This window comes from Dermacentor variabilis, chromosome 11 (assembly GCF_050947875.1).
Source record: "Dermacentor variabilis isolate Ectoservices chromosome 11, ASM5094787v1, whole genome shotgun sequence".
In the NCBI taxonomy this organism is placed as follows: domain Eukaryota; kingdom Metazoa; phylum Arthropoda; class Arachnida; order Ixodida; family Ixodidae; genus Dermacentor; species Dermacentor variabilis.
Genome location: NC_134578.1, coordinates 26,349,335 through 26,372,647, shown reverse-complemented (window position 1 = coordinate 26,372,647; position 23,313 = coordinate 26,349,335). Strand labels below are relative to the sequence as shown.

At 46.8% G+C, this 23,313-nt stretch overlaps 1 protein-coding gene across 3 annotated transcripts in view; it reads left to right on the top strand.

Annotated features, from left to right (window-relative positions):
• The window catches only part of LOC142563889 (uncharacterized), a 91,856-nt gene that overhangs the window by 27,528 nt on the left and 41,015 nt on the right, over positions 1 to 23,313 (top strand). The window lies entirely within an intron of this gene.

Sequence of the window (23,313 nt, the reverse complement as noted above, 5' to 3'; positions counted from 1 at the left end):
AGAAGTCGGCGCTGACACGCAACAGGGATCTGCTGTTGACTACAGTGTGTGGGATTTGGAATGCGAAGAAGTTGCTCGGCAGCGCTGCTGCGACTGCGAAGATATGTCGGCTACGAGGTTCGACTTTTCGCCATCGTTGCCTCTGTTGTTGCCAAAGTGTCGACTAGCGACAGTGACGAGGACGACACGGAAAGCGATAGCACGGGCGATTCAGGCCCGACAGTGGCATAAGCTGCGCGTTGCGTCAGCCTCATGAATGCAATCGTCGCGACGACAATAGGGGCGCGATAACGTAACTCTATTCCAAATGAAAATTATTCCAAACTCCGGCACCCGTAATGAAAAAGGCGCCCCCGGGACTTCTGAAGCACTACTGCGCACGTGCACGGTGAATACGTAACGCCAACGAGGAATCTGTCATGCGAGTGTTTGCCGAGAAGAGGGGGCTGGCTGAAAAGCTGGCACGCAGCTTCAGTAAGTTCGACGCCGCTGTCGTCGGCGTGCTAGGCCGCCGCGGCATCAAACGAAAATAACGCTTTTGTCGCGCGAAGTGAATAAATACTGCATGTTTTTTCCCCTTTCATCGCACTTTCTCTGAGTTCCATTTTCGACAGGTAAGTGGGCGATCTCATGCTATTCGGTTAAACAGTACTACCGTTTAGTACGTACCTTTCCCGAGCTCCGGCCAACTACGGTTTAACGAGGTTTCACTGTATATTGTTCACGGACACGGTCTTTAAAGGGCTTGTTGAGCACGACATCCAGTGGCTGAAGTGTTGAGGTCATGCCTCACGGAATGACGGTGAGTTCCGTCCTCCCGTCGCGGAGTGCCTGCTTCACACCTGCGGTCAAGTGCCCGCAAAAGGCATCCAAGACAAGCATGCTCGGACACCGCAGGAGTGCGCCGGGTCGCCGATTCCAGACGGTCTTAATCCAATTGAGCATGAGGGCCTCGTCCATATAGCCCTTTTCATTCACACGAACGACAACATCCCGCGGGAAAGCCTCTTTCGGCAGCGTCTTCCTCTTGAATATTATGTATGGGGGCAGCTTTCTGCCGTCTGCAGTACACGCATGCATCACCGTGAAGTGCGAATGCTCGTTCCCCGTAGAAAGAAGCTTGACTTCTTTTGCGCCGCGTTCGCCCACTGTGGTGGGCGACGGCATGTCGAACCACACCGGCGTTTCATCGGCGTTGCCGATCTGTCCCAACATGTAGCCATTCTGCTGCCGGAGACGGATAACATAGCGCTGGAATTCGACCAGCTTGTCCTCGTATGCCTCTGGCAGCTGCTGGCAGATTGATGTGCGCCGTCGAAGTGCAAATTCCTTGCGTCGCATGAAGCGACGAACCCAATAAATGGAGCCCTTGAATTGTTCCTTGGGCAGTCCGGATTCTCGGGCGATCTTGCGGCATCTGTCCTTGATCGGCTCCTCTTCGTCACCTTGAAGAGCCGACCGAGCAGCGTTATCGGCGTGTTCGTTTCCTATGACGCCGCAGTGACTTGGAAGCCACTGAAATGTCACGTGGTGTCCTTTCTCAGTCAAGGTATGGATTAGTTCTCTAATCTCTAATACCCTGCTTTAGATGTAATCTACTGCATGTCTAATGAGTAGGCGTGACTTCATGTAAGGTGTCTTCCTGCACATTTAGTATTGGAGGTTGCGTAAGCTCAAGTTTTGAAGGCCCGTTGAAGTGTGAGGCAGAGGAAGCATTCCTTCCCCGCTGCTAGTGCACGGGGTGATGCCATCAGCCACCGGGGCGGAGTGGATGTGAAAGTGCGACTCGTTTCGATCAATTCGTACCGCCGATATGGAGATATCGTCGATGTGGCATGAAACCGTATCATTCGTCGCCGACTCACAAATTCGTTCAAATGAATTGTGTTCTCATTCAAATTTCCTTTCTTCAGTTGCCTTATTATTCCGAAGATTTTGGGGCCTCTTTCCTTGTAAGAAAAATAGATCGGTGACTGTACTTATTTGCATAAAAGGTTGACTTTCCATACAATGAAATTTCGATATAACGAAGCAAATTTTCAATTTTGCCAGCTTTGTTATATCGAGGTTTAAGGAGGGACACGGGTCTTGAAGACGAAAAAATTACGAAAAAGTTGATTTTTCTATTTTGCTATGATTGCGTTCAGCACATCATTCTGTACCTGCTCACAAAAAATTAGCCCTTAAAAACACATAGTTTTGCTAAAAAGTAAGCTTTATTATGCGACCGCGCGAGTTAGATGCGCGAGAAACGCCCCAAAGTAGCCAATTTGGCGCCGTTCGTAACTTCACAACCATTCACCGGAGCCCGGCCATATTGGTCTCCTTCGAAAGTGCATCCTTTGGGCTTTCTTTCCCGCCAAGCGCGAGCATTCAAATCCACGCTGCGCAGGGCTGTCGAACAAGAAAGAAATATGAAATCTTGCAGTCTGATTGGTCCGCAGCCGACATGTGACAAAATGGTGGCTTGTCATTGGCTGTTAGCAGTTTCGATGGCGCCTCGCGCGCCTGGCACAAACAAGGTTGTCGCCATCTTGTCATAGACTGTCATCGAACTCCGGCGACCGCTATGCCTAACGACTATCGCAAGTTCCACACCGTGTACCAGTTCAGCAAAAAATGACGAAAATGTGCCGCGAAGATGAGAGTTGTACCGCTGCCGTCGATGGAGACGATAGCGAGCGTCGAAACAGCAGAAGAGAGCTCGACATCGTCAAAATGTGTGCCGGCAGCCGACGCGGACGCCTTGGATGTTGCCCCGACAGTTGCGATAACGGCCTCGGCAGAGAGTTCGACATCGACGGAAGGCGTGCCGGCAGCCGACGCGGAGGCCTTTGATGTTGCCCCGACAGTTGCGATAACGGCCTCAGCAGAGAGTTTGACGACGACGGAAGGCGCGCTGGCAAACGACGCGGACGCCATGGACGTTGCCCCGGCAGTTGCGATAGCGGCCCTGCAGGACGACGGAGCCGTGTGGCCCCAACACACAAGGCTTGATTCAACTTTTTTGACGAATGCAGATTCTGCCGTCCGGGAGCAGCGAGCGCAGCAGAGAATTTCTGAACTCACGTCAGTTTCGGCGACAGAACGAAAAACGAAGTGCCTCGCGAGTGAGTGCAGTGCTGAGAGTTCTTCCACGACGTATACGATTGTAGACATGGACGCCGTAAACATCTTGTTGGAAGTTGCTGTTTGCCGAGTGTGTGGTGGAGCACTGACTATTGAAAGGGACACGCGCGAGTACGGCATAGCCGTGAAACTGAAAGTGTTGTGCAGCAATTGTGGGGAAATTCGTTGGCAGTGGAGCTCGCGACGAATTGCAGGATCGGTGAACTGCAATCCATTCGAAATAAATCTTCTTGCGGCGCGCGCTGTGCAGAGCACGGGAAACAGGTAGAGGTGCCCTAAATGATATTTTTTCCGCAATAGGAGTGTCCCACAGAGGTATGCATAACAAGACATACCAGCATTATTTGAAAAGTAAGCTTAACCCAGCAGCAACCAGAGCATGCACGGAGAACTTGGAAAAGTGTGCCGCTGCCGCAAAAGAGCTTGGAAACCCAGGCAACATTGCCGTTTGTTTTGACGGCACATGGCACACCAGAGGCCACACATCTCGCATTGGGGTGGCCACTGTAGTTGAGCTGTTCTCGGGGTATGTGCTTGATTATGTGGTCCTCTCCACTTTCTGCCTCGGCTGCGAGTGTGGACCAAAACCAGAAAGCCCAGGTTATGCTGAATGCAAGGCAAAACATTCTTGCCAAAAAAACACAAGCTGCAAGGCAGGCCAAATGGAAGTTGAGGCAGCGAAGATACTGTTTCAACGTTCTCTCACTACATGGCCTCAGGTATACCACCATGCTCTGTGATGGGGACAGCAGGTCCTTTAATGCTATTGAAGAAGCCAAAGTTTATGGCTGTATTGCAGTTAAAAAGGAAGACTGCACAAGTCATGTGCAGAAGCGCATGGGCACGGCACTTGGTAAGCTTGTGCAAAAGCACAAGTCTGATGAACCTGGACAGCGCATTAGTGGCAAAGGACGGCTGACTGGAGACCTGATCACAAAGATCTCCAGTTATTATGGATGGGCGATCAAGTCTTTTGCTGGAGATGGTTGACAAAATGCACAATGCTGTATGGGCCACATTCTATCATATTACATCGATGGATGAGGGGCCCAATCACAACTTCTGCCCGCATGGTCCGAACTCGTGGTGCAAGTATAACTCTGCCATGGCAAAAAATGAGCCACCACCAAAAAGCAGGTACAACCTGCCAGAAGTGGTCACCAATGCACTGCATCCAGTCTAAGCGCCTGGCTGACAAAAACTGCTAAACGGTGCCAGCGAGGGCAGTCGCAGAATGCCAATGAGGCACTGCGCTCTGCGATTTGGAGCCTTGCTCCTAAAGACAAAAATTCTTCATTGTTTGCAGTTGAGGCAGCAGTTGCAGAGGCAGTGATGCGCTTCAACCTTGGCACCCACGAGGCCAGCTCAAGCATATTGAGAGAGTTGCAATTAGAACAGACCTCTAAAGGTAGTCAGAGGGCCAGTGAAAAGGACTGTCGTCGCATTGCTAGTGCAGAGAGAAAGCGAGCATCCTCGGCAGCTTTTTAAGCAGCTGCGAAACGGAGTCGGCAAGGAAAGCCCCATCCTGATTATTCCCCTGGAGCCTTTTGAGCCATTGGCTATGCCAATTTCATGCATGCAGTAGAATAATATGCTTTTTTCTCATGGTGATTAGTTTTTTCCACTTTTCTCAATACAGCAATTTTGCAGGAGGCATAGCTTCTCTCCTAATCATCTGAATTGAATAATTTTTGCTTTGTCTGATAGCTAGGCACCCAAGGAGTGCAGCTAGTCTATAATACTATGTTTCCGCACCTTCAAACATATAGAAATTTTGAGGAAGCCAAAACAAGAAAAAGTTCACATCTCAATCTACAACTTTGAACTTTTGTAACTTTGGATATAATAGACGTAGAAACATGAGACAGATCTGGCTGCACTCCTTGAACATTCAGCGATATGTTCACAAAACTTTTACCTTTCTTGGTGCTTGGTGATGGTGCTTGGTGGTGGTGCCTGGTGGTGGTGCTTAGTGGTGGTGCTTGGTGGTGGTGCTTGGTGTCATGCCTTTAGGGCATGACACCAAGCAACAAATCTTCGAATTCATCGGGGCAGGGCTTAATTCCCAGTGTGGTTTGGGCAAACGCAGTGTAGCGGTTTGCCGCTTCTAAGTCCACAAGGGCCGACACGTACAAGTCAAAGCTAACGACATTATTGCCTCCCGAGTGCTGATAAAAGATTTCCTGCGCTGTCCTCACTTACAACTTTGAACTTTTGTAACTTTGGATATAATAGAGGTACAAACATGAGACAGATCTGGCCGCACTCCTTGAACGTTCAGGGATATGTTCACAACACTTTTACCTTTCTTGTTGCTTGGTGCTTGGTGGTGGTGCCTGGTGGTGGTGCCTGATGGTGGTGCTTTGGTGGTGGTGCTTGGTGTCATGCCTTTAGGGCATGACACCAAGCAACAAATCTTCGAATTCATCGGGGCAGAGCTTAATTCCCAGTGTGGTTTGGGCAAACGCAGTGTAGCAGTTGGCCGCTTCGATATCTACTAGCGCCGAGACGTATCCATCAAAGCTGACACCAGCATTGCCTCCTGACTTGTGGTAAAGTATTTCCTGTGCCGTCCTCCTTGGCTTGCGCATTTGCAGTGCAGGGAATTCGAGGCAGAGCTTAAATCCCAGCCTGGTTTGGGCAAACGCAGTGTAGCGGTTGGCCGCTTCGATATCTACTAGCGCCGAGACGTATCCATCAAAGCTGACACCAGCACTGCCTCCTGACTTGTGGTAAAGTATTTCCAGCGCCGTCCTCCTTGGCTCGCGCATTTGCAGTGCAGTGAATTCGAGGCAGAGCTTAATTCCCAGTGTGGTTTGGGCAAACGCAGTGTAGCGGTTGGCCGCTTCAATATCTACTAGCGCCGAGACGTATCCATCAAAGCTGACACCAGCATTGCCTCCTGACTTGTGGTAAAGTATTTCCTGCGCTGTCCTCCTTGGCTCGCGCATTTGCAGCGCAGTGAATTCGAGGCAGAGCTTAATTCCCAGTGTGGTTTGGGCAAACGCAGTGTAGCGGTTGGCCGCTTCGATATCTACTAGCACCGAGACGTATCCATCAAAGCTGACACCAGCATTGCCTCCTGACTTGTGGTAAAGTATTTCCTGCACCGTCCTCCTTGGCTCGCGCATTTGCAGCGCAGTGAATTCGAGGCAGAGCTTAATTCCCAGTGTGGTTTGGGCAAACGCAGTGTAGCGGTTGGCCACTTCGATATCTACTAGCACCGAGACGTATCCATCAAAGCTGACACCAGCATTGCCTCCTGACTTGTGGTAAAGTATTTCCTGCGCCGTCCTCCTTGGCTCACGCATTTGCAGTGCAGTACAGCCACTCACGACCATCTGAGGAGTGAGGTAGTTGGAGTCGCTGCAAGATTAAGAGAGTTATGAACAAGACCCCTTGTTTGCTCGGGCTATTCGGCACATGTTCCAGATTTCAGACATATTTCACCAATGCTAAACACACTTGAGATAAGGGCCAAGAGTGAACGGGACAAAATATACAACTTCAAGAGATTTTTTGCATTCAGAACACGAAGAATTTATGGGATGTATAGAATGTAGAAACAAAGAAGCAGCGTCTATTCATCTTTTCATACAGATAAGCAACTGAAATACGTCACATTATTCTCCAGAAAGGAATTTTTTTAGGGAGCCAGTGGCAAAGTGTTTACACATGTACATTGCATTTTTTCTAATAACTCTTCTAATATTTATCAGCATGTCTTCATATGAGCACATGTGTCATGAAATAGTGGGGTGCACGAGCACATAAGGCAGTGATTGTTGTTCAGTGTTCCCATGGGAAATCATTCAATCACCAAGTCACTTGGCAGATATAGCACTGCGAACTGCCCACACGTGCTTCTGTTGCAGTTTTACAAGTCTGTGCTGCACCCTGAGTTTAGATCAAACAGGGCATGACATTTATAGTATCTTGGTCATTGCAGACATCATTACCTTGCTCTCGGGCAATGACTCTCAGTGGCCATCACATTGCATTGAATAAAAAAAACTCAATTTATCATAAAAGTACTACTGGAATCATGTGCACTTTTTCCAAAGAAGCACTGTTATTATTCTTCGTTTTCGTTCATAGTCGTATCATTTATGTTATTGCTTCCTGGGGTAACACTTTCACTGGCATCTTTCCTGTATTCAGCACAACAACATCAGGCCATTCGCATTATAAGCCGGAGCCATTTTTCCTCTAATGCCTCTCGACAATTATGTGCAAATCGGATTCTAGAACTGGTTACTGAAAAACAAGTTCCCTATGACTTCATATGGTTTGAACTCCTTGTTAATCCTAATAATGCAACGTTTGCATCACAAGGTAATTTTGTTACCTTTATGTCACACTAATTACAGAAAAATGGCATCCTCTTTTGCTGCACTTCACCTTTAGAATGTTACATCATCCTCTACCCTATGTTCATTTCAGGATCAACAAAAGAATTAGTGGCTCTCTGATTAACCTCGTTTTGATGCAATTTTGCTCAGGTGGTTAGTGTACCTTTTTTCTTTGCATTGCTTCTTCTCACTAGATTTTCATTATTTACTTCTATTTTCATCTTTTCTGCTTTTATTACTGTAAGGATTCATCAAGGGTTCCGCTGCATTATTCACTGTAACGAAATATATGAACGAATAATAAACTGAATGCCCTGACATCATTTGGAAATGGCAGCTTGGAGAGTAAGCATTTTACACCAGATGCTTGCGTGAGCATCCCCACTGCATTCGTCGCATGATTTGCAGGTCAGCTGAACATATCGCAATTTCTTGAAAGAACCGAGTTTATGTCTGCTACGGTGCATGCACACTAAGACTTCAGAGTGGTGCCTCTGAATTTAATTTTGGCGCTTAAATTCTGCCCTTAAACATTTCCCCTTAATATCTGACATTAAGAATGCTGGACGATGGGACACTGGCTACTCCAAGCATGTCTACAGTCATGTCGATCACATTCGTTCCCATCAATTTCACTCGAAGCAAGCCCCATCGTGTTGAAAGCTATTTCATCTGAAGTAACAAATAAGAAAACTTATTGCACGAAACTGCGGGAAGAAACACAATGTGTGTGTAATTAAACATTTTATTTTTTCTTATGTGCCGCCACTCCCAGTGCCCATGTCAAAAAAAATATTTTGCTATGTAAATGGTTAACCTAAGCCCCTCCAATGAATTTAAAAGTGTGTTTCACTTTCGTATGTATGAGATACATATGCACGGGATGCATAAATATGATAGAACGAGATGCATATATTTATCTACGAAAATATGTATGCATTTTATGTACACGATATTATGGTGCCAGGCTAGAGCACACTAGCTCAGGCTGACCACTCTGCCTCCCTTCAAATAAACTCCTTGCCACTGCTCTCAACCATGTTTAAAAGGCATATCATGATGGCTTCTTCCACACAGCTGTCGAAAATGAAAGATCCCCTTAACCATATTAGTCACGTGTCATGCCCTTCCATACATGCAAAAATATTCTTTCTTGGCAGATGTTCGAATGGTAATGCTTGGCATGCTTGTACATACTTGTCCTATATATTGTAACACTCATCGGGGACTTTTCAACTACTGCATTTTGCTGCCTCTGTGTACGAGCACTGCACTTTTTAGTGCCAAATTTGAAGGAGTCAACACGTGCTTTTTGCGCTGCAAGGCATCCGACACTGTAGCAATTATTTCTCCATGTACATCTTACAGAAAGAAAACTTGCATTAATTCAGTAAATCTGAAGATAGCTTTAATGTCGATGATGAATATACTTTGCACTTGGAGGACAAGCAAACATCCTTGGATGCATAAGGAATTACGAAAGATTTGTGCAAAAATATGACTTCTTGAATGTTCACACAAATTCTCTTTCTGCAGGGTGTACAACATGCGCATATAGTTTTGACCAGAATGCCAAAACAACGGGCAATATTGTTTCTGAAAAGGGCTAATCCTTATCTGGCCCTTGGCACCAGGGCAAATCTAGAATGTAGCGATTGGAGCAAAATGTTTGGAGAGCCGCAAAGCAGAGAAAGAGACGCATTGGATACCATTGTTCTAACCCTGTCAGGTTTTGTTGCAAAAAGAAGGAAAAGAAGAGAAATTATCTGTCTCCGTGAAACTTACGCCGAATTTCGCCACATCTCGACAGTCCTGAACAGGTAGAGTATTTGCTGAAACGTAAGGCCATAACGAATGGCCACTAGGCCGCCAAACACGGCCACCAACTTTCGCACCATCTCCGTGCTAATCGTGCACCACGCACTGTCTTTAAGAAAAATTTCTGTTTGCTCCAAGTTTAAGAGAGGGGCTCTCCCACCCTGCGCCAGCAATCTTTCTTGCAGCACCTCCTCGGATTCTTTGTCTGCAAAATGATTTAAGGCCACAAATTAGACACCACTCTTTGAGCAAACCAGACAGCGCTGCATGTCTGAATCAGCCGAACATGTCTACACAAATAACTTGAATATCCGGATCGCTCCAAATAATAATATTGGTAAATATTAGCAGTCACTGCCTCCATGCCCGTTCTGCGGCATGGCGGAACCAAGACATGGCTGCTTTTTCTATGTCTTTTAGTGTAGCCTCCTCCTGGTTCTGCTTGATATTTTCTATCAGGCAGGCTGCATAAGAAAATAATTGTCAAGGGTGCGAGGAAAATGAGCTGCGACACTGCAGACAGCGAAAGTGATAATATTGTACCAGAAGACTTACTGCACAGTAGCTCACAAACATTCAGGTCACAAAACTTCATTTTGCCTTTTGCAACAACCAACTGAACTGTTTTGCGATATCTCACAGCATCATGCTCTTTAAGATGCATGCAGTCTTGTGGTTTATGGTGTCACCACCTTGGACAACCATGTATCTTTTCTGGCACAAAATGAAATCGGCAATAATCAGTAAATCACTCGCGTGTTATACGTATAACGCTCTGTGAAAAAAAAAAAAACAGCACTGCACCTCGTCTTGTGGAAAACAGTAAGAAAATGAAGGCAAACAGCTTCACTACCATTTGAAGCTGTGCTTCCTTGTTGACCCCGAGTTCAGCATCCTAGTCAACCATGTCTCTTGTGGTCAAAAATGGCAGCTGATCAGGAAGGTTTTGGCTCTCTGGGCGTGCTTCTTATGCCGAAGTTCTGCCAAGAGCTGTGTGTGCGTCTGTTGCACAACCTTAAGGGTATTAAGGGTGGACAATACCCTCTCCATTACCCTCTCCATATTTTCCCATCAAGATCAGTTATGTCAACATATTTGTGATGCTCAAACAAAACTATTGAAAGTGGGCTGTGCCTCATAATCCCATTTGCGAGTCATGTTCATGCCCACCATGCTCCGTCTTTTAGCATTCCATGCATATTTAAAAAGTAAAGAAGCATGCTGGCAAGGAACCGCTCATTACTAACAGCCTAATGTTGATCAGCAGTGCCACAGGACACAAAACAAGCCCAGGTGGCATTTAATCCTATGCCTCTTATCCGCGTGCTGTATCACACTGCTCAAAATTCTGGTGTTTGACGAGATGTTCCAACCACGCCATTTAAAGCAAACATGAGAGGACAAACGTCAACACCATACCAAGCAGTTGCGGATCCGTTCATAATGCTGAGGAAGTTAGTGGCAGTGGGGCCTGAAATTGAGAGTGGCACCATGCATTAATTACCCTCATTGCAAGCTCCAGAAAGAAATAACTCTGGCACCATGCAAGGTGACTGTCCTGGAAAGTACAAATGCATATTTTAACAAGTCCAATAAAAGTGTCATTGGGAAAGAAAAATTGGTATTCACCAGCATGAAGTCTCGATGGCACACTTTCGGTTTCGGATCCATCAGCTCGTTTGAACGGAGGCCTAGGACTCGCAGATGGACCTGAAATTTCTGCAAAAATGGCTGCATGTATTCATACGCTCAACACACAATCACACACAAAAAAAAGGAATGAGCAGCACTAACATATCACGACTGAGCTTGTTGCGTGCATCCTTGTGGGGAATGAGTCAAATTCGCTTCGTGATGTTGTGTTAGGAAACATATACGCAAGTTTTCGCTTCTTGCTTTATCAAGAGCAATATCGTGCTTATAGTAAAGACAATCATTAACATAGGGGAACTCATGTTTACTTTCTTGCAGCAATAATGCTTCATATTGAGAGCACATTAGAAACTAAATCAAAATCTACTTGGCATGCTTTGCCTGTCAAAGTATTTTTTTTTTTTACATTTTTAAGTTGAAGTGAAAAAGATATACAATACCTCCAGAGTGTTTCTTTTGGTGTTGTCAAGGCATCTTGAATGATGCATGGGTAGCAGGGTCATAGCCACCTGAAATTGTAATTTTAATACAATGCTTTTAACCTGTCCACACACACAGCTTTGTGCTTGGACGTGTGCTTGCAAGTGCTTATACTATGCTAAGTTCTGGTTAAGATGGTAGACTCCCAGTTTATAGCACAACGTAGCTGCCCAAGAACAAACAGTTGATGTGCTTAATGTTTCTGAACTCATTGCTCAATCTCTGCCTTGAGGCAGCTTTTGGGAAGTGTGAATATTCGTATTTCATGTGTGTGCACTTGCACACAAACAAATTAAGAAAGCTTCTTTCATACCAATGTTTGTCACCATTTGAGGCGCTGTTGGCGGCCTAGGAAGTGCGTAGTTCGGGTCATCACTCGAGCCGTCAGACGTGTCTTGTTCACTGGTGTAGTCAAAAGCCAAGGCACTTTATATTCTTTTTTTCTTTTTCCACGTCTCAATTCCTCTTCACAGCTCATGTCCGAAGGATATTGCAGGAAGTTCTGTTTTTCACATGCCTTTTTGTAAGTGTCTGAAAAAGGAACCTTTACAGTAGGAAATCCCACAAACAATTGTGCGATCATACCAGCCTAGGATTTCGCCACACAGTTGGCTTGTGTCCAGCTAGGGGATGATGGAGCACCCTCAACAGTGGCTCTATGCTGCCGCAAGTGTGTTTCACTTTCGTATGTATGAGATGGATATGCACGGGATGCATAAATATGATAGAACGAGACGCATATATTTATCTACGAAAATATGTATGCATTTTATGTACACGATATTATGGTGCCAGGCTAGAGCACACTAGCTCAGGCTGACCACTCTGCCTCCCTTCAAATAAACTCTTTGCCACTGCTCTCAACCATGCTTAAAAGGCATATCATGATGGCTTCTTCCACACAGCTGTCGAAAATGAAAGATCCCCTTAACCATTTTAGTCACGTGTCGTGCCCTTCCAGACATGCAAAAATATTCTTTCTTGGCAGATGTTCGAATGGTAATGCTTGGCATGCTTGTACATACTTGTCCTATATATTGTAACACTCATCGGGGACTTTTCAACTACTGCATTTTGCTGCCTCTGTGTACGAGCATTGCACTTTTTAGTGCCAAACTTGAAGGAGTCAACACGTGCTTTTTGCGCTGCAAGGCATCCGACACTGTAGCAATTATTTCTCCATGTACATCTTACAGAAAGAAAACTTGCATTAATTCAGTAAATCTGAAGATAGCTTTAATGTTTGCACTTGGAGGACAAGCAAACATCCTTGGATGCATAAGGAATTACGAAAGATTTGTGCAAAAATATGACTTCTTGAATGTTCACACAAATTCTCTTTCTACAGGGTGTACAACATGCGCATATAGTTTTGACCAGAATGCCAAAACAACGGGCAATATTGCTTCTGAAAAGGGCTAATCCTTATCTGGCCCTTGGCACCAGGGCAAATCTAGAATGTAGCGATTGGAGCAAAATGTTTGGAGAGCCGCAAAGGAGAGAAAGAGACGCATTGCATGGATACCATTGTTCTAACCCTGTCAGGTTTTGTTGCAAAAACAAGGAAAAGAAGATAAATTATCTGTCTCCGTGAAACTTACGCGGAATTTCTCCACATCTCAACAGTTCGGTAGATATCCAGTATCTGCTTAAAACACAGGCCGTAGAGACTCGCCACCGGCCCTCCGAAAACCGAAACCAGTTTCCGCAGTGTTCCAGTTCCTATCACGCACCAGGGGGTGTCCCTGAAAAAAAGTACCGCTTTTTCGAACTTCAGTAAGTCTGCTCCACCACCCCGCGAGAGAAATCGTCTACATAGGATCTCCTCATCTTCGTTATCTGCAAAATGATTTAAGGCCACAAATTAGACACCACTCTTTGAGCAAACCAGACAGCACTGCATGTCTGAATCAGCAGAACATGTCTACACAAATAACTTGAATATCTGGATCGCTCGAAATAATATCATTGGTAAATATTAGTAGTCACTGCCTGCATGCCTGCACTTGATTACTTAGTTTTGATAAGATGACAGAGACTGGTAGGCAGGACAAACATGCAACAAAGGAATGAAAGTAGACATGACATCATCATCATCATCATTATCATCATCAGCCTGGTTACGCCCACTGCAGGGCAAAGGCCTCTCCCACATTTCTCCAACAACCCCGGTCATGTACTAATTGTGGCCATGCCGTCCCTGCAAACTTCTTAATCTCATCCACCCACCTAACTTTCTGCCGTGCCCTGCTATGCTTCCCTTCCCTTGGAATCCAGTCCGTAACCCTTAATGACCATCGGTTATCTTCCCTCCTCATTACATGTCCTGCCCATGCCCATTTCTTTTTCTTGATTTCAACTAGGATGTCATTAACTCGCGTTTGTTCCCTCACCCAATCTGCTCTTTTCTTATCCCTTAACGTTACACCTATCATTCTTCTTTCCATAGCTCGTTGCGTCGTCCTCAGTTTGAGTAGAACCCTTTTTGTAAGCCTCCAGGTTTCTGCCCCGTAGGTGAGTACTGGTAGACACAGCTATTATACACTTTTCTCTTGAGGGATAATGGCAACCTGCTGTTCATGATCTGAGAATGCCTGCCAAACGCACCCCAGCCCATTCTTATTCTTCTTATTATTTCCATCTCATGATCCGGATCCAACTGAACCAACTGAACTGTTTTGCGATATCCCACAGCATCATGCTCTTTAAGATGCATGCAGTCTTGTGGTTTATGGTGTCACCACCTTGGACAACCATGTATCTTTTCTGGCACAAAATGAAATCGGCAATAATCAGTAAATCACTCGCGTGTTATACGTATAACGCTCTGTGAAAAAAAAAAAAATAACAGCACTGCACCTCGTCTTGTGGAAAACAGTAAGAAAATGAAGGCAAGCAGCTTCACTACCATTTGAAGCTGTGCTTCCTTGTTGACCCCAAGTTCAGCATCCTAGTCAACCATGTCTCTTGTGGTCAAAAATGGCAGCTGATCAGGAAGGTTTTGGCTCTCTGGGCATGCTTCTTCAGCATTAGTCTTAAGTTCTGCCAAGAGCTGTGTGTGCGTCTGTTGCACAACCTTAAGGGTATTAAGGGTGGACAATACCCTTTCCATTACCCTCTCCATATTTTCCCATCAATATCAGTTATGCCAACATATTTGTGATGCTCAAACAAAACTATTGAAAGTTGGCAGTGCCTCATAATCCCATTTGCGAGTCATGTTCATGCCCACCATGCTCCGTCTTTTAGCATTCCATGTGTATTTAAAAAGTAAAGAAGCATGCTGGCAAGGAACCGCTCATTACTAACAGCCTAATGTTGATCAGCAGTGCCACAGGACACAAAACAAGGCCAGGTGGCATTTAATCCTATGCCTCTTATCGGCGTGCTGTATCGCACTGCTCAAAATTCTGGTGTTTGACGAGATGTTCCAACCACGCCATTTAAAGCAAACGTGAGAGGACAAACGTCAACACCATACCACGCAGTTGCGGATCCGTTCATAATGCTGAGGAAGTAAGTGGCAGACGGGCCTGAAATTGAGAGTGGCACCATGCATTAATTACCCTCATTGCAAGCTCCAGAAAGAAATAACTCTGGCACCATGCAAGGTGACTGTCCTGGAAAGTACAAATGCATATTTTAACAAGTCCAATAAAAGTGTCATTGGGAAAGAAAAATTGGTATTCACGAGCATGAAGTCTCGATGGCACACTTTCGGTTTCGGATCCATCAGCTCGTTTGAACGGAGGCCTAGGACTCGCAGATGGACCTGAAATTTCGGCAAAAATGGCTGCATGTATTCATAGGCTCAACACACAATCACACACAAAAAAAAGGAATGAGCAGCATTAACATATCACGACTGAGCTGTTGCGTGAATCCTTGTGGGGAATGAGTCAAATTCGCTTCGTGATGTTGTGTTAGGAAACATATACACAAGTTTTCGCTTCTTGCTTTATCAAGAGCAATATCGTGCTTATAGTGAAGACAATCATTAACATAGGGGAACTCATGTTTACTTTCTTGCAGCAATAATGCTTCATATTGAGAGCACATTAGAAACTTACTTGGCATGCTTTGCCTGTCAAAGTATTTTTTTTTTTTTTACATTTTTAAGTTGAAGTGAAAAAGATGTACAATACCTCCAGAGTGTTTCTTTTGGCGTTGTCAAGGCATCTTGAATGATGCGTGGGTAGCAGGGTCATAGCCACCTGAAATTGTAATTTTAATACAATGCTTTTAACCTGTCCACACACACAGCTTTGTGCTTGGACGTGTGCTTGCAAGTGCTTATACTATGCTAAGTTCTGGTTAAGATGGTAGACTCCCAGTTTATAGCACAACGTAGCTGCCCAAGAACAAACAGTTGATGTGCTTAATGTTTCTGAACTCATTGCTCAATCTCTGCCTTGAGGCAGCTTTTGGGAAGTGTGAATATTCGTATTTCATGTGTGTGCACCTGCACACAGACAAATTAAGAAAGCTTCTTTCATACCAATGTTTGTCACCATTTGAGGCGCTGTTGGCGGCCTAGGAAGTGCGTAGTTTGGGTCATCACTCGAGCCGTCAGACGTGTCTTGTTCACTGGTGTAGTCAAAAGCCAAGGCACTTTATATTCTTTTTTTCTTTTTCCACGTCTCAATTCCTCTTCACAGCTCATGTCCGAAGGATATTGCAGGAAGTTCTGTTTTTCACATGCCTTTTTGTAAGTGTCTGAAAAAGGAACCTTTACAATAGGAAATCCCACAAACAATTGCGCGATCATACCAGCCCAGGATTTCGCCGCACAGTTGGCTTGTGTCCAGCTAGGGGATGATGGAGCACCCTCAACAGTGGCTCTACGCTGCCGCAATGAATTTTTTTAAAGTAGGCCAAAATGTCCTATTTCTTTTCTCATTCAACCATGATCTGGGAACAACTGCCAAGCTACAGTCCTCCTCGGGGAACTCTTCAACAGCAAACCTGTGAACTTAAAGAAAAAAGTGAAGTACGCGACAAGGTGTATTGTTGTTCACAACGTTGTGGACCGCTAGGTAAAGGCACTGCAAGGGCTGTCCATAGCACGGGGCTCACTTGCGATCAAGGCACGGTCCGTCGTCTTCCTCGTCAGTCGGCACATACACAGGGGCACGTCTGCTTCATTACTTTGCCCCGGGATCGAAGCGTAGCCATCCTGGCGACTCAGGGCGAGGGGAAGATGAGTGGGTCGTAATAGGGTTTCACGCAGTTTACATGTACTGTCCCTCGGCCACGACGCAGGTCTGGTGACGCTGTGAGCGTCTCGACAGTGTAGTTCACCGGTGAAATGGCCTCGATGATACGGTACGGACCGTGATAACGTGCCAGGAATTTAGAAGAAAGGCCAGGAACGAGGGCTGGTATCCAAAGCGACACAAGCGAACCAGGAGCAAAGTTGTGTGGTAGTTGATGAGCATGGTCATGTCTGGTCTTTTGACGTGCTTGTGTCTCACAAGTCAGGGCACGTGCCAGCTGACGGCAATCTTCAGCATATTTGGCGGCTTCGGAAAGCGGATTATACTCTGTAGCGTCAGGTTGGTACGACAGTATGGTGTCCAATGAGCATGAAGGCTCACGGCCATACACAAGGAAAAAGGGAGAGAAGCCGGTGGTCGCTTGCGTCGCGGTGTTGTATGCGAATGTAACAAAAGGGAGTACGGTGTCCCAGTTGGAGTGATCGGATGAAATTTACATCCGCAACATGTCGCCGAGAGTGCGATTGAACCGCTCGGTCAAACCGTTGGTTTGGGGATGGTACGCGGTCGATTTGCGGTGAATTATCCTGCACTCAGCAAGGGGGGCTTGGACAGCCTCCGACAGGAAGACATGGCCTCTATCACTCAGTAGTTCTCGGGGAGCACCGTGGCGAAGAACCAAATTGCGAAGGATGAAGAAACCAACGTCACGGGCAGTCGCTGTTGGCAGAGCTGCAGTCTCAGCGTAGCGAGTAAGCTGGTCTATGCCGACAATAATCCACCGATTTCCACACCCGCTACATGGAAGCGGGCCGTAGAGGTCGATGCCGACGCGGTCGAACGGACGGGATGGGCATGGTAGCGGCTGCAACAGTCCTGTTAAACGCTGTGTAGGTGTCTTGCCTTGTTGGCATGTAGTACTAGACTGAATGTACTTTTACACAAAGTTGTACATGCCTTGCCAATAATATCACTGATGCAAGCGTGTGTAAATTTTGAGGACGCCGGCATGAGCACTTAGGGGATCAGCGTGAAAAGATGCGCAGATGTCGGATCGCATATGACGAGGTATAACAAGGAGCCATTTCCGACCATCGGGCATGTAGTTGCGGCGATATAGAATGTTGTCTCGCATGGAAAAGTGGGTTGCTTGGCGACACAGTGCTTGTGTCGAAGGGGTGACAGACGGAGCGGCAAGTTAGTCAAGTAACATTACAAGTGTTGGGTCCTTGCGCTGCTCTGTGAGCATGTCAGTGATGTCCAACGGTGACAGTGTGGAAGGTGACAAAGACGCCATATCAGGCGTCAGTGGGGAGCCAGAGTGCGCGTCAGCGTCGAAGTGCTTGCGACCGGAGCGGTACATGACGCGGATGTCGTACTCTTGCAAGCGAAGCGGCCAACGTCCCAAGCGTCCCGACGGGTCTTTCAAGGAAGAAAGCCAACAAAGGGCATGATGGTCAGTAACTACGGCGAAAGAACGGCCGTAAGGGTATGGGTGAAACTTGCTTAGTTTAATTGAATTCTGCTTTCTTTAGAGTACGGCTCGCATAAGCGACGACGTATTCATCATAGCCAGCTTTCCGTTGCGCTAAGACCGCGCCAAGGCCAACTCTGCTGGCGTTGGTATGAACTTCCATGGGAGCATCAGGATCGTAGTGGCGAAGAATCGGTGCTGAGGTCAACAAGTGGTGCAACTGCTGAAATGCCGCATCACATTCAGGTGACCACGCTGCTGTGCCGTTACTGGCGGAAAGTAAACTTGTCAAGGGCGCCATGATGGATGCGAAATTGCGTATGAAGTGACGAGCATAGGAGCATAAGCCAATAAAACTTCTCAGGGTTTTGATAGATGTGGGCTTTGGGAAGTCTGCAACAGCGCAGAGCTTGTTTCGGTCCGGAAGGACACCATCTTTTGAGATGACATGACCCAAGATGGTTAGCTTGCTCGCAGCAAAACGGCACTTTTTGAGGTTAAGCTGTAAGCTGGCAGATGCGAGACAGGTTAGAATCTCATGCAGGTGAGCATGCAGTAGAGGCCAATGGGTGTAATGAATGCAGTTTTCGGACGGTCAGGCTCGGCCATAGGAACTTGCCAGTACCCAGAGCGCAGATCCAAGGAACTGAAATATTCTGCGCCTTGTAAACAGTCGAGGGAGTCATCGATCCAAGGCAGTGGATAAACGTCTTTTCTCGTTATCTTGTTTAGGCGTCTGTAGTCGACACAAAAGTGAATGGAGCCATCTTTTTTTCCTCACCAATACGACAGGTGAAGACCAAGGACTTTGAGAGGGATGGATGACTCTACGTTTGAGCATGTCTTCCACTTGCTCCGTGCTGTGATGATTCGGCGCTCTTTGGCAGAGACACGATACGGGCGTTGTCGCAAGGGGGAGTGGAACCGGTTTCGATGGTGTGAGAAACACCGGTGGTACGGCCCAGTGATGTCTGATGACAGTCGAAAGAAGAGACAAACTTGTGAAGAAGAGCGAGAAGTTGGCGGCGATGAGGTGGGGAAAGAGCAGGGTCGATGGCGTCGTCAAAGTCCACTGAAGGTGATGAGCCAGAGACCGAAGCGATGGAGTCAACGTGATGGAGGGAGTCGGTAGGAACATCGAGATCGTCACGTAGTCGACAGCCTGGAAGTACCCTACGGTCTCCCCACGTAGTAGGCTGATCGGGTACTGATAGTAGTTGGTGACCAGAATCACAGTTGACCCAGATGTTATAGTAAGCACTGCAAACGGAAGAACAATGCCTTTGCGCTGAGCAAACAAATTGGACGGCGTGAACACTACAGTGGCGTCAGATGCGGCATCAGACAACAGGACAACAGCCGTCGACGACTCAGGGGGTATGGTTGTGTCGGCATTAACAATGAGTTTGTCGGCAAAGTGATGAGAGCTGGTCAGCAGGGATTCACATTGTGGTAAAAGCGACACTTCTGCACGCGAACAGTCAATGACAGCAAGATGGCGTGACAGGAAATCCCAACCAAGGATGAAGTCGTGAGAGCGCGATGGTAGCACGAAACACTCGATTATGTAGAGAACGTCGTTGATAACGATACGGGCCGTGCATACAGCTCAAGAGTGAATTCGCTGCGCGCTGGCAGTGGCGAGCACCAGGCCAGAGGGAGCTGTAGTCACTTTTCGTAACTTGCGACAAAGGTTCTTGTGAATGACGGAAACCGCTGCTCCGGTATCGACTAGTGCCACTGCGGGTACTCCCTCTACAAAAACGGTAATAACATTTTGCGGCGAAGAATGAGGTCTTGAAGACGCCGATGTACTTGCAGTTCTTGCCATCATTTTTCCTCACCAATACGAAAGGTGAAGACCAACGACTTCGAGAGGGATGGATGACTCTACGTTTGAGCATGTCGTCCACTTGCTCCGTGATGATTCGGCGCTCTTCGGCAGAGACACGATACGGGCACTGTCGCAAGGGGTAGTGAGAACCGGTTTCGATGGTGTGAGAAACACCGGTGGCACGGCACCGGCGGCCGGATGGCGTTCTGCAGCATTGGAGGCAAAGCTGCTGTAGGTGCGTCACTGTGAGGCAGCGAGAGCTGCCTGGCCACCTCTTCACGAATAAAATCTTTGATATGCTGTGAGAGGGTCGAGTTGGTCATGCCGGGAGAAAGCGCGATGCTCGAGACGGAATTGGCGTTCTGAATGTTCTTGCGGGCGATGGAACGTTGGCGGCGCAGCTCATCAAAGCTCTGGCAGAGGTTAATGAGGATGGATAGGCTAGTTGGGCTTTTGGCCAGCAACATCTGGAATGCGCCGTTCTCGATGCCCTCTAGGATATGTTTGATCTTGTCATCCTCTGACATGCTGGGATTTACCCGCTTGCACAAATTGATAACATCCTCGATATAGCTGGGGGATGTCTCTCCAGGCTGCTGTGCGTGCTGGCGTAGACACTGTTCAGCGCGTAGCTTACGCACAGCTGGGCGATCAAGCACTTTGGCAGAGTCTTAATCGCAGACCAGCTTGTAAAATTAGATTCATGGTTCAAGAACCAAAGTTTGGCTACGTCGGCGAGGTAGGAAGGCATGCGTGTCAGCTTAGACTGGTCATCTTATTTGTTATGGGCACTTACACGTTCGTACGATGACAGCCAGTCTTCAACATCGTCTTCGGCGGTCCCACTGAAGATGGGTGGGTCGCGTTGACGAGGGACGCCGGCGCAAATGACAGTGGCAGCCGGTGGTGCAGGCAACGAGGTGGCGGTATCAGGCATAGTGCAGGGTGATCTTGTAGGTAGGGTTCGAGTGCGCGGCTCCAGGAAGAGGCGAAGGATCTCAGCAACCTCCACCAAATGCAACGAGGTGTATTGTCGTTCACAACGTTGTGGACCGCTAGGTAAAGGCATTGCAAGGGCTGCCCGTAGCACGGGGCTCACTCGCGATCAAGGCACGGTCCTTCCTCTTCCTCGTCAGTCGGCACATACACAGGGGCCTGTCTGCTTCATTAGAAATATAGTATCCTCTCCATAGAATCGGTTCTGAACCGATTCTATGGACTGTGTGAACGAGCTAGTGTACGGGTCCCGTATCGATGAAGCGTGCTCGAGTTTTGAATGCACGAGCTAGTGTACGGGTCCCATATCGATGAAGCGTATTCGAGTTTAGAACGCACGAGTGTTTTATATAGTAGTACTTCCAACGGAACGGGATCGAGGCGGAAATTCCGCCAAAGAAAACCAAGGGAACTGTTGGCTCTGTTAATAACATGGTGGATATCCTTCTGCCAGGATACGACTTTTATATAAACATACGGTGAAACATCCAGCACCATTGGAATGCCAAGTCAAGCTCAGCTGCAGTGCATGCATGGCTACTGACAGTGCACAGCAAACTGGGACTGCCTTGCTCACATTGCAGCTGCCAGCACTGCGAACATATCGGGTATGTTTTCTTCTGCATGTGAAATTATTGCAAGAAGAGGCTAAAGTGGTAACTACAGTAACAAAACATTGCTGCTTGGGAGCATCAGCGGTTCGTATTGAAGTGTACAGATTTGAAGTGAACAGGAAAAAGGTCTAACAATGATATCGGTGGCGAACGATCAGCAGTGATGCTGCCGGCAACTCCGGAGCTTTGAAGCCACCACTCCTCTGCTGCTGAATGGCCACCGTTGTTGTGCCACAGAGATCCAGAACATGCACAACTTCCTTTGTGATCGCACAGTTAAGCGTCAAGGTAAATGGAGAAGAATATCAGAAGCGTTATCTCACGCAGGGAGTCCCTCAGGAATCCCCGATCCTCTTCTCCTTGGCCTTGGCCAGAGTGCAGCTGCTAAACATACCCGACCTAGGATATATATATCGTTTACGCAGCAGACATTATTACACTCTAGGCATATACAGGATCTCCAGGTGAGATCGAATGAACACTACAACACGCGATCTACATTGTACCCTCCCAGCTCAAACAAATTGGTCTTTCCAGCTCACCGGAAAAATCGGAATGTATCGTAGTTAGAACCAAAAAGGTCACTCGGCTAACCATTACCGAAACCTCATCCATCTCCGAATGGAACATAAACCAATTCCAAGATGCAAAGAAATTTACATTCTCTGATTCTACATCCAAGATTATGGCAAGGTAGACACTTGGATGCAAAAATCTACGCAAACGTCAACTGAAATGACTGCTATACTGCATCATACAGCAAAAGAAAGGAATTTGCAAACGCTGTAATCTATGCAGAGTAGTTGCGGCATATAGAGTACCCACCATAGTATTCCAGCTGCCATACCTTCACCTCACAAAAACACGTCGCATGAAACCCTACAACCTGTACGGGCAACTCGCCGAAATCTCGAGGGCTTCTAATATATGCAGAAAGTCACAAATGGACTTACTTCCAAATCTTAGCAAACACTTCGACATCCGCACAGAATCCCAAATAAATAGACTGAAATGATCCAACCAAGGTCAAACATTGCTTAAAATTTTTGGACTTCCTGTAGACAACATGTCTCAAATAACACTGCCACCTGCTCCACAATGGCAAACACTTCCTAACATTCACCTACTGCCAATCTGTTTTGCACGCGCTTGTCTTCTTACTTGGTCTGCTTGTGAATTACTGTTGCGGGAGCAACAGTAATTCACAAGCAGACCAAGTAAGAAGACAAGCGCCTGCAAAACACATCCAACATGACCCCCTGAATGCAACTGTATCACACAGACGCATGACTGGGTATGGAACTTACATACACTCTATGGTGACATGCAACGTCGCAGCCAATGCATATACCCAAGGCCTGCACACAGGTCTGCCAACACAAGCAGCTGTTAAAATAGTGGCGATAACTGAAGAAATCACAGCACCAAAACAACGCCCAACAGCATCCTCATTCGCACACACAATCAAGCAGCCTGCCGAGGTTTCCTAGTGGGAAAGCTGCCCAACTTTATGCATAAAAGGCTACATAGATATACCGTATTTACTCGCATAATGATCGCACTTTCTTGTAAAAAAAAAATTTACGCAAATTCAGGGGTGCGATCATTTCCGAATTAAATTTTCCACAAAAATAAAAAAAATTAACCTCGCAATAGTTGCAGGATAACAGGTCAACAAATAGGTGGCTGCCGCTTATGTAGTGCGCGACACCTTCTTCTGAATCTTCTGAATCGACCTTCTGCACAG